The following is a 15,953-nucleotide window of genomic DNA, read 5'->3' on the forward strand; positions in this document are numbered from 1 at the left end:
ACACCTCAGAACATCTTTTACAGACCGCGAGCAATGACTCAGGAAATACTAAACATCACATTTCACAATACAATCTAACAGTGGTATATTGTACATTGTAAATAAACACTTGACACAATTGAAAACAGCTAAGGAACAAGAGGGATTTTCAATGCTTCCATTGAATAGTAAATAGTGATTGCTGATTGATGGTTAGAATGCTTTTACTTTCAATTGAACAATCTAGCCACTGGGCTCTAATGGAAAATATTCAATATTTAATGATGTTTTGCAATACACGTATAACATTTCCCAGTGAATATTTATTGTTTAATTTATCACTTTCAGTGGTTTGCTGCTCAAAACTGGCATTTTTAATGACAATTGTCCTTTCTGAGCAGTTTAAAAAAAGTTCTAGCCTTCAATCCTCTTAAATTAAGTTAGAATGGTTGAAGTTTTTATTACTCCATTCATGTGACGATTTACATTAATTCTCAAACTGCTTTATTGCAATCATGCTTTTCTCTTATGAAGTTCTCAAAAAGAAACAAAAACTTGTTAAAATCACTTTTAATGCTAATTGTGGTATTTTACATTGATGATCAAGAATAAAACACTTCCCCAGAGTGAATTTTAGTTACTTATTTATTTTACATATATTCAGTAAAAAGAATTATTGTGCAACAAAGCTGAACAATCTTTAATACTAATCTTTTTAATTAGGTGCCACGTAGCAAAAAGATGTCAAAACACTTCACAGATGTGTTAACAAAATTTGCTGCCGAACACAAGGAGGTATTGAAAGAGACTACAAAGTTTGGTCAAGTGATAAAAACTTCGAGTGGAATGCAGGAGTTTAGGAAAATAATTTCAATGCTAATGGCCGTGGCAATTTAAATTGACTTCTACCAATGGGGGATCAAGTTCATGAATTACAGAGTTTATGGTATTACAGAGATGAAGGTTGAAATCATGATTTGAAAACTCAAACAAGATTTCAAAATCAAGACACCAATTACTGAGTAACCAGGAGTCAGTGCAGGTCAATAAGCACGTTGTTGATATATGAACATGAACCTGTATAGATAACAAAGGCTTGAGGACGTCAAAAAGATAAGCCAGAAATAGTTCAAGTTCAATATGACAACAAAATAAGGATTTCAGCAGCAGGCGAGACAAGGGCAGCTGTGTGGTTAAAGCAGGAATGTGGCTATCTAATCCAATCTAAGTGAAAATAGAAGTGTGGTCTGATATCAGAATTCTGGTGAACGTAATAGGATGGTTGGAAACCGTCTGATTCAGCTTCACACCATCAGGAAGAAGGAGGGAGCGCATGATTCTAGTATTCTCAGTATTTGGGGGAAATTTCTGGTATTTTATTTGGAGTCAGAAACTTTATAATAACTTAGAGACAGTGAAGAAGTTATAAGAGGTGACGTAGAATTGGGTACATCTGGATAATTATATTTTTTCATTAAGGTTTGGATTTCATTCAATTGTCATTAATTATAAAGTGCCAGATTTTGCATAAACAAATTGCATAAACTTAACCCATGATATTTGCGCCATTAAGTCAGTACTCCTTAAGCCCACGGCCACTGGCAATGTTTATGACTAAGGAATTTACTTCTAAATCTTCACTCAGCTTTTACCCTCATTTCCTCAATCCTACAGTTGGAAGCTTGAAAGATTCCGAGCTTGCAACCACAGTTTCCTCCTCAAGGTACTGCTAAAAAGACCCCCTCCACTGTTGCCAAGGTCACAAACAATGCTGCAACATTTATTTTTCTAAACTTGCAAGCACTGTAAATTTCCAGGTTTGGTAGAATACATGTCAGTAAAATCAGTGAGTGGACATGGGGGGGGGGAGAGGAAGAAAACTCAAAAATTTTTGAGGCATTTCTCTCAGGATCTGTTATTTAAAATTAGCACCCTAACTGAGAAACTGCAGGGGTACTGCTTTATAGGTTCAACTCTTCACTAAACACTAAAGGGCCTGTCCCACCAGCATGCGACCAGCGCGACCAAATGTGGTGGCTTGAGGCGTACGGCCTTGCGGGGCCGGTCCCACTTCCAACTGCGGAGCCGTCTGGAGTTGTGCGGGGCTGGTCCCGACATCATACTCACCAATCAGCTGGGCAGGAGGCGGGCCGACTGAATTTGGACGTCACACGGCATCGGGCAATAGCACGCCGGGCTGTGACGTCATCGCGCAACGCCACGCGCTAGGCGTACGCCGTCAAGACGCTGCGTACGCCCATCGTGGCGCTGCGTACGGCCTCAATGCTGCTGCGGGCCGACAGGCCGTTGTCGGGTTTTTGGGCAGTGTCAGTTTTTCGGAGCACAGCGCGATGTCGGGACCAGCCCCGCACAACTCCATACGCCTCCGGCGATCGAAGTGGGACTGGCCCCGCAAGGCCGTACGGCTCAAGCGACCACGTTAGGTCGCATGCTGGTGGGACAGGCCCTTTAGTGTTTAGTGCCCTTTAGAAGAACAAACCCTCATTATCTGCCGACTTCCTGCCAGTGGATTCATGTATTTGCTACGTCAGCTATGTAATACTGGGATTAGTTGGTAAATGTAATGCGATCCTCCATAGCCCTCTCGTGGTGTTCAGTATTCCTATTTGCTATGAGATGGTTGCACTGTCGTCTGTGCTGGCAAATAATTAAACAATAGTTGGTGTGAGACCAATCACTAAAGGGGCAACAAAGTAGGATAAGTGGGACAAAAGTGGGTAAGTCTGTATAGCCAGGAAAATACGTCCAGTGTGCTTCTTAAACTGAAATCTGCTCAAAAGCTGAAACTGAAATAAAAGGTGTTATACCCACCACAGAGGTTGGCCACTACAGATTATAACCTTAGCTTCATTGCCAGTAGTCTTAGAGGTATGTGTTTTCTTGATAGCCTTTTTTCTCACAAATAAGGACCTAGTGTAATCATCTGCATAATATCAACATCTTTGTAAAAGTGAACACATTTTCATCCATCCCTATTTGTCCTCAAGAAGTCAAGGGTGATCCATCTGTTGTGGTGGATTTTGCACTGAACGCTCATTTGTTGCAGTAACATAAGTTGCTAGTTTTGAGAACAATTTTGAAATTTACAATGGAAAATTGTACACGCAAATGCAGCATTCTTTTTCTTGTTATTTTATTTCTCTTAGGAAGGGGAGCTTAAGTAGAATTCCAAATATAGTCTCTGCTTTTATAGGGAAACTACAATTAAATACATACAGAAAACACTGATGAAGGCTGAAAACACTCAGGTCAGCTTTTTGTTTCAATTTAAGATTTTTAGCACTTGCTATTCAATTATTTTAAGACATTCAAATGACATTTATGAAGAGAAATAAAATTTCAAGAACCAGCAGTTCACAATATTCTGTACTGTCACTGATGTCACACTTGACCATGAGATGAGTTTCAGATCACAGCTTTGTGCCATCAATAAAAGTCCCCATTTGTACTAAAGTAACATTAGCTAACTCAGTTCCTGCCTCAGGTCATCAGCTGCTGAACTCTCATCCATATCCTTGTCATGTGTGGTCTGGACCATTCTAAAGACTGGTTATTTCGCCAAACATGTTCATACAAAACCTTGCCGGCCAACTATCCACTTGCACCAGGGTCTATTCACCCATCAGCCATGTGCTTGCTGGTCGCCACTGTTATGTTTTAAATTCTAATCCTTAATTTTTAATGTCTCAAGGAACTCATCCCACACCATTTCAAATTTTCTTTAATCCTAAAATCAATTCTATTCTCATCAACACTACTGTAGACCATGCTTACAGACCTACAATCAAGGCCGGCCTTAAGCCGATTTGACCGATTGCTCCCAATTGGGCCCCGCGCCTAAGCGGGGCCCCGCATTAATGTTCCGTATTTCGTAGGGGAATACGAATTCTCTTTGTTAAATAAATATTTTTTTAAATTCAAAATCCGGATTTTTTTTAAACGAACATGTATAACAACCGCTGCACGGCCATGAGACACAAACGATTTGTTAACTAGTACTGTTAGCACTTCTTAACAGCAAGTAGTTAACACCTTGTTATGCAATGTCATCAATCTGCATCCATCCGCATTCCTCAGTAAATGTTATTGTGTTTTGAACAAGTATTAATGACGCCGTGTTCCTTTGAATAAAATTCACGCGGTGTCATTAATACTTGTTTAAAACACAATTACATTTACTGAGGAATGTAGATCGATGACACGTTGAGAATTTCATTAAACTCACCATCATGAGTGTGGGCCCTGGACCGCGAGAAGGGGCTTCTTCCTGGTGTGCAGGTTAGTCATTCACCTACCGACCCACGTTGTGTCTCTCTGTCTTTTGCTCTCTCCCTCCCTCCCTCTTTCTCTCCCGCTCCCCATCTCGTCTCTCTCTAGCTCTCCCACTCCTTCTCTATCATCCTGTCGCCTCAGCATTCCCGGAATCATTGATGTTTAGCGGTAGACAAAAATGCTGGAGAAACCCAGCGGGTCAGGCAGCCGCCTGTTTTTTGTTTGGCTCTGAAGTTGAAGGTGGCTCAACGGGACGGGCAGCGGCTCTGGGGAGAGGGTTGCGTTTCTGGTCGAGACCCTTCTTCAGACAATCACAAGTACTCTCACCGACGCGAGTTCAGTTCAGTCTGAAGAAGGGTCTTCTCTCCAGAGTCGCTGCGCTGCCTGTCCTACTGAGTTACTCCAGCTTTATGGCTATCTTCAATTTCAGAGAATTACAATTTCTTACGGGGGGCTTATAACGTCTCTAAACCCCTCTGGGACCCTCTGAACACCTCTAAACCCCCTCTAGCCCCCCCCCCCCCCTATTCCCATCTAAACAATTCTAAACACACCTGAGCCCATCTGAAGCTCTCTAAACATCTCTAAACCGTTTAAACCCCTCTAAACTAGGAGGCTGCAAGGTGACTTGGATAGGCTGGGTCAGTGGGCAAATGCATGGCAGATGCAGTATAATGTGGATAAATGTGAGGTTATCCACTTTGGTGGCAAAAACAGGAAAGTAGACTATTATCTGAATTGTGGCCGATTAGGAAAAGGGGAGATGCAACGAGACCTGGGTGTCATGGTTCACCAGTCATTGAAAGTAGGCACGCAGGTGCAGCAGGCAGTGAAGAAAGCGAATGGTATGTTAGCATTCATAGCAAAAGGATGAGTTATAGGAGCAGGGAGGTTCTACTGCAGTTGTCCAGGGTCTTGGTGAGACCACACCTGGAGTATTGGTACAGTTTTGGGCTCCTAATCTTGCCATAGAGGGAGCACAGAGAAGGTTCACCAGACTGATTCCTGGGATGTCAGGACTTTCATATGAAGAAAGGCTGGATAGACTCGGCTTGTACTCGCTAGAATTTAGAAGATTGAGGGGGGATCTTATAGAAACTTACAAAATTCTTAAGGGGTTGGACAGGCTAGATGCAGGAAGATTGTTCCCGATGTTGGGAACAAGGGGTCACAGTTTAAGGATAAAGGGGAAATCTTTTAGGACTGAGATGAGAAAAAAGTTTTTTACACAGAGAGCGGTGAATCTGTGGAATTCTCTGCCACAGAAGGTAGTTAAGGCCAGTTCATTGGCTATATTTAAGAGGGAGTTGGATGTGGCCCTTGTGGCTAAAGGGATCAGGGGGTATGGAGAGAAGGCAGGTACAGGATACTGAGTTGGATGATCAGCCATGATCATATTGAATGGCTGTGCAAGCTCGAAGGGCTGAATGGCCTCTACTCCCTCACCTATTGTCTATGGTTCTATGACTGCGTCCAACTGCTGTCTGGTTCGTTGATCGGTTTGCTAGATATGAACTGTTTTGGGAGAGAAAAATGCTCACGGCAGACCAAACGTGTTAAACAGAAATTGGTCAGATATTGAGCTTTACACAGTGAGAAATCATGTGAAATAATCACTGAATTTTAAATGAATGTACCTGCATGTTATACTGTTTAGTTTGGAGATACAACCAGATAGTCTGGTTGATACAACCAGATTAGTTTGGAGATACAACCAGATAGTCCACTGAGTTCGCACCAACCAGCGATTTTTGTTACAGATTTGACAATTTTATTTGGCGGCCAATCAACCGCTGTCTCTAAGGGGGTTGCATCCAATCACCAACCAGCTTGCCTTAAAATTCCCGTCCAATCAACAAATAGGTCTCCTCCCGTCCAATCAGCCGCTGTCTCCAAGGACATTGTGTCCAATCACATAATTAGCAGCTACGGTTAAGGTTGGAAGCCAGCGGAGCTACTGACAGGCAAACGGGAGGGAGCAGGAGAGATTCACACAGTGTATAATCCATAGCACCTAGTGTACAATTTCATAATATATACTAAATAACTGGGCTGACACACCTTGGCTGGGAATCTGGGGTTCATCAAAATTGTTCCCAATTGGGCCCCGCACCCCCTAAGGCCGGCCCTGCCTACAATTTAGAATGAACCCCATACTTATTAACCTCTCCATCCTACTTCTCCTACAGACACTCCTGAAATCCAGGTTTTGGAGCAACTTTTGGAGCATCGGCTTAAGTATATATTTTGAGTATTGCACAGTAAAGGAAGAGCGAGTAAGCGATATTGTTAATGCAATGTTCTTTTAGCCATTTTGGTACCTAGTTAGTTTGATAATGCTCCTATGAATCAGTTTGGGATATTATGTTAAACTGATTAGGTTGTTAAAATAGTAATTTACAGCCATAGGTTTTGTATTTATACTGGCCAAAACATTGTAATCCAAACTTACAAACTTACTTTAAATGTATTGGAACTCTTTTTCCCAATACAGGTGCACAACCTTTTATCCGAAGATCCAAATAACGAAAACCTCCGAATAGCGGCCATTTTTTCGGTCCTTGAAGAAAGGTCCTTGAAAACGTTCACCGAGGGCGGCCCGCAGAGGTGACAGCGGAACCTCCGGTCGATCCTCGAAGAAAGGGGAACTAAATCCCCATTCATAAAAGAGAAGATGAGGGTATATTGCGCGGGAGGGTTAATAATTGACAATATGCTGCTGCCTGCCCGCTGAATTAAAAAGTTCCCACGGTAGACTCACGATATACAGTGTTTCGTGAGTCTTGCGTGGGAACTTTTTAACTCAGCGGGGCAGGCAGCAGCAGATTGTCGCTCGCTTCAGTATCACCCCACCTACACCCCTCTGCTTCCCGGCCATGTGTGTGACCCCTTCCCTCCCCTCTCCAGCTCCCCGCCCATTGCACCGGCGCGGGGGCTTTGCACTGTCTTCACGTCGGCGATTTCGCAGGACCGTGTCAGGACCAATTGGACACCGACCACCAGGCCCACCGCAAGCACGGAGATCCCAGAGACCCACAGCCAACAGCAGCCCAGCCCAGCCCCACTCCAACTACAGAGGAACCTGGGTTGCGGATGACGGGGCGCAGCTCGGGGCGTCGTAGGGGCCCATCGGGGAGCGGCCACTCAAAGCCACGACGGGAGATGTAGGGCCCTGCCCCGGTCTTGATGTTGGAGCACCCGGCGGGCGCTAGCAAGTCCGCGGCAATTTACAGCCGCGCCGGGCGTTGTAAGGCCCCCCTCCAGGTCACTCTCAACCTCTATGATGTTTGCTCTCAACCCCGTAATTCGGGCGGGAGAAGTCGCCGCTGCCGGTGCCCCGCAAAGCAGTCTCCCACCGGAGACCCGCGAGCTCCCGGTGTCACCATCCACCGGAGTCGGGTCGCAGCAGCTCGCCCCCGCAACTCTCCACGCTCCGAAGCTGGCTAGCTCCACGGAGGTAGGTCCGTAGGTCCACAGGCTCCCACCGCCGCCCACCGACCCCCAGGCCCACTGCAAGCACGGAGATCCCAGAGACCCACAGCCAGCAGCAACTCCAGCCCCGCTCCAACTCCAGAGGAACACGTAGGGGCAGAAGCTGATGGTGTGCAAGGTACGTCTTGTTCTTGGGGTGGCGGATGGGGGGGGGGCGCAGCTCGGGCTGTGGGCGAACTGCCACTTGTCGCTGTAGCGGCCAAAGATCATAGAGGAGCTCCTCTATGATCTTTGGTAGCGGCCCATCGGGGAGCGGATTCCTCTGGAGTTGGAGGGGGAGGGGGGTATTGTGCTGTTTGATCGCCCCCTGCTATCCCAGGGACAGGGAGACACAGCGGCTTTTTAGACTGGTGGGCAATCACTTCCAAAGTTCTGCCCACACAGTCAGTACACTTCTCCTACACTGTATTTCATACAAACATTTATTCTGCAAGAAAAAACGACATTGAAGACTCAAACTCGCGATCGAGTAACTGCCAGGATCAAGGCGCAAACTCGTGACCTTGCGGATATGAGCTGAGCACTCTACCACTGAGCCAGCCATTAAAATCTACGCTAAAAAATTTCCATTCCGAAGACCGACAAATTCTGAATTACGAAAAGTGTCTGGTCCCAAGGCTTTCGGATAAAAGGTTGTGCACCTGTACTTGGTCTTGAGTTCTCATTCAACTAGAATCCATGTTCCCCAGAGATGCTGCCTCAGCATTTTGTTTTTCTTTCAACTATCCAGATCACCACCCCGTGAAATAAAATATTTCTCCTCATCTCCCATTTAAACATTCTACCAATTAATTTAAATCTATGTCCTCTCATTATTGCGTTGAATGCACAACTATGTATCCCTGCAAGTTGAAAAACATTGACATTCATTTAACTGTTGGTACAACCATTTAGATTGTGATGCAATTCAATTCTCATTTTCACTGGAAGCCAAATTACTATTTGTGGATCTTTTAGGTGCGTGGTATGTGACTGCAGAAGAATCATTGCACTGGAACCTAATGTAGCCTAGCAGAGGTACATACATTTGTTTTACTGGCAAGGTGGCTGCACAGCAATCAGGAGTAAAGCCAAAGTCAATGTTCTCTCCCCAAACCTAGGAGAAATTAGATGACTGTTCTGGAGCAGAACACTTTTAGTTTGCACAGCTTGACATTTCCCCTTTCGATTTTAAAGTGAACAAAGCTCTTTTGATGAGACAATTTTGTAAACCTGTTTCCATATCCCACAAATGTAAATATTTATGATACCTTTAAACAGTCTCCCAAGGTGTGAATAAATTAAACTATTCAACTGCTCAGTTAGCATTTCTCAACAGGGTTGTCAGATTAATGCTTACTAATAATGCAAGGGATGGCAATGTTCCCCTTTGTTTTCTAAAGCAAACCATATGTGGAAATAAATATCAACTCCATTGAACAGTGCAGTTTTCCCTCAATTACTGGATGTGGTAATAAACCATACCAAGTCAGTAATTATTTTGTAGGTGTTTACACATTACAGGCCAATGGTCAGTTTCGCCAAACAATACAAAATTCTGTTCCCTATTAAATAATCTGAGCCAAATATTTTAAACCCAATAATGTTAAAGCAATACTTTGTCAAGGTCAAATTAAGGTCAATATACCATGCTTTGGGATTTACTGTATTGACATTTTTTTTTTAAATCAATATTTGTTATTGTATCAAAATGGTTCATAACAATTGGAAATCTTTTTTGTTACATTAAGTTTAATGACAAGTTTCTCCTTGTTACATGGATGTAACTGTGAAGTACATGATCATCATTTTAAATTCTAAGCCTTTTCTCTTGAGGAAGGACATTCCCTAATTTGAGGAAGGACATCCTTGTGATTGAGGCAGTGCAGCGTAGATTCACGAGATTGATCCCTGGGATGGTGGGACTGTCATGTGAGGAATGATTGAAAAGACTAGGCTTGTATTCACTGGAGTTTAGAAGGATGAGGGGGATCTTATAGAAACATAAAATTATAAAAGGACTGGACAAGCTAGATGCAGGAAAATTTTTCCCAATGTTGGTCAAGTCCAGAACCAGGGGCCACTGTCTTAGAATAAAGGGGAGGCCATTTAAAACTGAGGTGAGAAAAAACTTTTTCACCCAGAGTTGTGAATTTGTGGAATTTCCTGCCACAGAGGGCAGTGGAGGCAAAATCACTGGATGGATTTAAGAAAGAGTTAGATAGAGCTCTAGGGGCTAGTGGAATCAAGGGATATGGGGAGAAGGCAGGCATGGGTTATTGATTGGGGACGATCAGCCATGATCACAATGAATGGCGGTGCTGGCTCGAAGGGCCGAATGGCCTCCTCCTGCACCTATTTTCTATGTTTCTATATTTGGATGAAAGCCAGATAAAAAACCAAAGCCTTATACAGGGCCAATTCACAAAGACCACAAGTTCACAGGACTTGTGGATTGTGGCTTTAGCCACAGATCAAGGTAGATGGAGATAATTTCTAACAAGTCAAATTTCTTGCCGCTGACCAATATCCAGTCACACAACTGCTGTAAAGTTCTTATAGAAATGACAGGCAGAAACAAGATGAAGGTCAACTACACTCGTCTCAAAGTTTCGAGGTCTCAATTTTTTTGTCCTCAGCAGGAGCATCTCGAGAGAGTAAAGTGTAGGGAAAAGCTGTCACAAAACTGCCCCGCATTACTGTGCCTTCAGCATTTTTAGAAAACAATCTCTTTTTCCGATTTCATGGCACATTCCTCATTGAAACCACACAGGAAAGAGGAATTTGGCTCATTGTTCAAAAACTATTTTCTGCTCAAAACCTTGTACTCGTTTCCACAGTTAATTTTATTAAAAGAAAACAAAAGCAGTCTGACACCAGCTATTAAGATAGTACTGTTAACTTCATGGGCCTAAACATGACCAGTAAATCCTATACTGCAGTGTGCAATGATGATTCCTTATCACCTCTATCAATTAAGGAGATCATGGGACAAGAACTAAAAGCGATTAAACAAATATAAACTTGCATGCTGCATAGCTATGGAACAGGAATGTGGAGCACATGTGCAGCAATTCCTTGGTTCTAATTTGAAAAATTCAAACTAAATCCAAATTCAAGACATTACTCAAAGATACTGGTGGCATTACACTCCAACAGCAAAAATCACACAATAGCAATAAGGGAGTTCAGAATTCCGACTGCGCATGCCCTGGTCAAAGGTCATTATGCATAAACATTGCTGAAAGCAGTGGAACTGTGTACAAAGAGACTTTCATTTCTTCTGTTTTTTCCAGCTTTGATTCTTCTAGGTAAGAAAATACTGCTTTCAAACTATGAATTAATTGTATTTATTGTTCCTTTGAAAAAAATGAAGATTATTTTGTTGCTTATTGCTTTATGTTTTGGTGAGTGAGCGACATCGTGCTCGTCCTTGGTCGGGGCAGGGTCTCCAGATTGGCGAGTGCTGTTGAGTTGTTGCTGGGCCGTCCCCGTCCTCTCCCGGGTGTTCAGTCCCTGTCAGGGGGCGGCCGGAGGTGTCGGGCCAGTCTTACAGCCGGTGCGGGGAGGAGACGCTGGCTCCGTGCTGGCTGTGGGCCTGGGGCCGCTGATGTCATCGGTTCCGGGTTGCCCCGGACGTTTCTGTCCGCCCCCGGGCGGGGATGGGACATTCGGGGGGGGGGGGGGGGGTGCAGTGGCAGTTTGGCAGCACTTGCGGCGCCGGGGACCCGGGTTCGATGAGGAGTAGACCATTTATTGGAGTCTCTCTGGATTCGACAATTTCTTTGTTCATTCATATTCATAGATGCTGAAGAATTCCATTGCCTTGAAATTAGCAGAATAGTGAAATTCGATTCAGAAACTATCATCGTTCTGTTTCAGTCTGGAATACATTGATTTTCCTAGAATGTGACCATAAATTATGAATAAAGATAATTTATTGCTTTTTTCTTTATGGTGAATGACCTTTGACAAATCCCATGATTCAATGCGTTTTTTGGAATACCGAAATCGCTTATTGCTACAATTTTTTAAAAAATGTGCAGCCTTTACCTGAGCTTTATACATGTTTTTGTTGCAAATTAGTTTGAATCAATTACAAATGGAAATACTTCAATTCTAGGAATAGTGGAATGCAACAGAATTGAAGATATTTTAACATCAACAATATTACATTAATACTTTTTAAATCTGTATTTTTGGTAGCGTTTAATATCATTGACCATTTGCATACTGATCCAGGAGGCCCTCTATAATAGGACAATAAAAATTGAAAATAGCAACCAAAGTTGGTTAATAACTCAAAGAATATTATTTTCGAAAGGAGCAAACAACCTAAACAACAACATGTTGTTCAAAGAAGGAACTGCAGATGCTGGAAAATCGAAGGTACACAAAAATGCTGGAGAAACTCAGCGGGTGCAGCAGCATCTATGGAGCGAAGGAAATAGGTGACGTTTCGGGCCGAAGAAGAGTTTTGGCCCGAAACGTCACCTATTTCCTTCGCTCCATAGATGCTGCTGCACCCGCCGAGTTTCTCCAGCATTTTTGTGTACCCTAAACAACAACATCCCTGGTTGCATATTCTCATATTGACCTTTTGATCCTGGGTCTCCTCCATTGCAAGAGTGAGCCACATGCAAACTGGAGGAACAGCACCTCACCTTTCATTTGGATAGCTTACACCCAACAGTACTTCAATTCTAGGTAACCTCCAACAACAACCTGCTCCCCTTTCGTCCCCCTTATTGTCTCCCATCTAGACTCGCACCCATTTCTCCCCTTCCACCTAAATTCTTTCCTCTGACATCACAATTCACAATTCTTCAATCTTTTTGTCGCTCTTTTTGCTTTTTGCCCAACCATCTGTGTATCAACCCCCCCCCCCCCGCATGTGTTCACCTATTACCATCACACTTTGTCCTATCCCTCATCTCTTCTAGCTTTCTCTCCACCCCCCCCTCACCCTATGAATCAGTCTGAAAACAAATCACGACCCAAAACATCGCCTATCCATGTTCTCCAGGGATCCTGCCTGACCCGCTGAGTTACTCCAGCACTATTTTATTTTAAACACATAGCTCAATAACGTCACCCATTCCTTCTCTCCAGAGATGCTGCCTGCCCGCTGAGTTACTCCAGCTTTTTGTGTCTATCTTCGGTTTAAACCAGAATCTGCAGTTCCTGCTTACACAAGTTCCTTCTTACACAAGTTCCTTCTTACACAAGTGAAGGCAAATGTAGGTCCCTTACTATCAGAAACAGGTGAATTTATAATGGGAAACAAAGAAATGGCAGAACAGTTAAATTAGTACTTTGGTTCTGTCTTCACAAAGGAAGACACAAACAATCTCCCAGAAATACCAGGAGACTGAGGATCCAGTGGGAGGGAGGAACTGAAGGGGATCCACATTAGTCAGGAAATGGTGTGAGGTAAACTGTTGGAACTGAAGGCAGATAAATCCCCAGGGCCTGATGATCTGCATCTCAGAGTACTCAAGGAGGTGGCCTTGGAAATCATGGATGTTTTGGTGATCATTTTCCAATGTTCTCTTGACTCTGGATCTGTTCCTGTGGACTGGAGCGTATCTAACGTGACTCCACTTTTAAAGAAAGGAGGGAGGGAGAAAACAGGGAATCATAGACCAGTTAGCCTTACATTGGTAGTGGGGAAGATGCTTAAGTGGATTGTTAAAGATGTTATAGCAGCGCATTTGGAAAGCAGTGACATGATTGGTCAAAGTCAGCATGGGTTTATGAAGGGGAAATCATGCTTGACTAACCTTCTGGAATATTTTGAGGATGTAACTAGTAGAATGGATAAGGGAGAGCAAATGGATGTGATGTAACTGGACTTTCAAAAGGCCTTTGACAAGTTCCCACACAAGAGATTCGTGTTCAAATTTGAGCACAAGGTATTGGGGGTAGGGTGTTGACATGAATAGAGAACTGGTTGGCGGACAGGAAGCAAAAAGTAGGAATTAACGGGTCATTTTCAGAATGGCAGGCATTGACTAGTGGGGTGCCGCAAGGCTCGGTGCTGGGACCCCAGTTATTTACAATATATATTAATGATTTAGACGAGGGAATTAAATGTGACATCTCCAGGTTTGCGGATGACACAAAGCTGGGTGGCAATGTGAGGTGCGAGGCTGCAAGGAGGTCCTACTGCAGTTGTACAGGGCCCTGGTGAGCCGCACCTGGAGTATTGTGTGCAATTTTGGTCTCCTAATTTGAGGACGGACATTATTGCTATTGTGGGAGTGCAACGTAGGTTCACCAGGTTAATTCCTAGGATGGCGGGACTGAAATATGATGAAAGAATGGATCGAATGGGCTTGTATTCACTGAAATTTAGAAGGATGAGAGTGGATCTTATAGAAACATATACATTTTTTAAAGGATTGGACAGGTTAGAAGCAGGAAAAATGTTTCCGATGTTGGGGGAGTCCAGAACCAGGGATCAGTTTAAGAATAAGCCCATTTAGGATTGAGATGAGGAAAAACTTCTTCACCCAGAGAGTTGTGAATCTGTGCAATTCTCTGCCACAGAAGGCAGTGGAGACCAATTCACTGGATGTTTGCAAGAGAGTTAGATTTAGTTCTTGGGGCTAAAGGAATCAAGGGATTTGGGGAAAAGCAGGAACGGGGTACTGATGTTAGATGATCAGCCATGACTCGAAGTCGTCAAGAGGCTGTCCCAAGTGAGCATCATCAAGGGAAAGTTGAAAATTATTTCTTAGTTTTACTACAAAATATTCTTCAACATTTCCCGAAAAGAGCTTTGGGTCTAAATTTGTATAACAGCGCTATACAATTATGAAAGGGAAATGTCTTAGCAATATGTTTGAGCTCCCAGTGTGCATGCTATTTCAATTCCCCTTCCCATTCCCTCACCAACCTAGCCATTCTCTGCCTTCACTGCAAGGGTGAAGCCCAATGTGTAAGAGAGGAACATAATCTTATATTCATTGGTGTATATTACTACCCAATATTATGAATATTGATTTTCGAATTCTGGTGTGTGTCAGTAGTATGTACGGGAAGGAACTCCAGATGCTGGTTTACACTGAAGATGGACAACTTCACCTATTCCTTTTCTCCAGAGATGCCGCCTGACCCGCTGAGTTACTCCAGCATTTTGTCCAGCATCTGGAGTTTCTTCCCATACATACTATGTGTCTCTCTAAGTAGTATGTACTGTCTTGTCTTCAGTAAAACCTGTATTTTTTATTAAAAATGAAATGAAGCAATGAAGCACCTAATCTGTCAAAATCAGTAAAAAACATGGACAAGTTTAATCATACCGAACCATGCACCAACCCTCGTTTCAAGTGTCAGAAAATGCCTTGGTAATTCTGATGTTAGTCAATCAGGTTACAGTTGCTGACTTTCATACACCTTTTCTATCGAATATTCATCACCCAATGCTGATCTGACTGTACAAAAACCCAGAGCAATCTATGACAGCACATAAGCTGCTGCAAACATAAGAAATAAATCTTAAGAGGGAGACAGGGGAGTTATATTCTAGATATGCCACTTTTAACTGCTTGGGTTTCCAAAGTTGGTGAAAGAAGCTAAGTATCAGTGAAGATTGTTGCAGAAGTGCCTTTAAGCTAACCCCGAATAAGTGCCCTATCTTGAAAGTATTGAAAAGGCAAAAGTTATTGCCATTGATTGAACATTCACATTGAATTATAGATGGTAATATGCATTGCTCTAATATTTAGGGTTCAAACACAAATTATGCAGAAACACAAAAGCATAAAAGCAACAGGTTAATTTGATGAAAGCGATCAGGAAATCAAGGAGCTAATTTCATGGAACAGCAGACATTCTTGACTTGAAACTCTGCTATGGGTTGAGGGAACCAAACAACAGTTTTTCATGTGTCCAGGACGAGGTCTTACAAGAACTCCATGACTTAAAAGAGGTGGCGAATGGCAAAGCACATAAAACCCACAAACTCACTGATAATCATGAGGGAAGGACTTTAAGGACAGAGAAAGAAATATCCCCTGGAAGGACAACAAACTCCTGTCACCTCCAGATCTCTTCCATAGCTCTTCCAAAACTTGACCACTGTGGACTCCACCTTACCTTGATCATCAGTGCCGGCTCTGATTTTTTCTGTACCTTTTCATACCTCTGGCTTCCCTCTCCTCTGACACTCAGCCTGAAGGGTCTGAACCCAAAATGTCACCTAT

General features: G+C 43.2%; 1 protein-coding gene across 1 annotated transcript in view; it reads right to left on the reverse strand.

Moving 5' to 3' along the window:
• pafah1b1 (platelet activating factor acetylhydrolase 1b regulatory subunit 1) overlaps window positions 1-15,953 on the reverse strand; it is a 123,420-nt gene that overhangs the window by 44,018 nt on the left and 63,449 nt on the right. The gene's annotated exons all lie outside the window — the stretch shown is intronic.

The sequence above is a fragment of the Amblyraja radiata genome, chromosome 28, assembly GCF_010909765.2.
Source record: "Amblyraja radiata isolate CabotCenter1 chromosome 28, sAmbRad1.1.pri, whole genome shotgun sequence".
NCBI classification, from domain to species: domain Eukaryota; kingdom Metazoa; phylum Chordata; class Chondrichthyes; order Rajiformes; family Rajidae; genus Amblyraja; species Amblyraja radiata.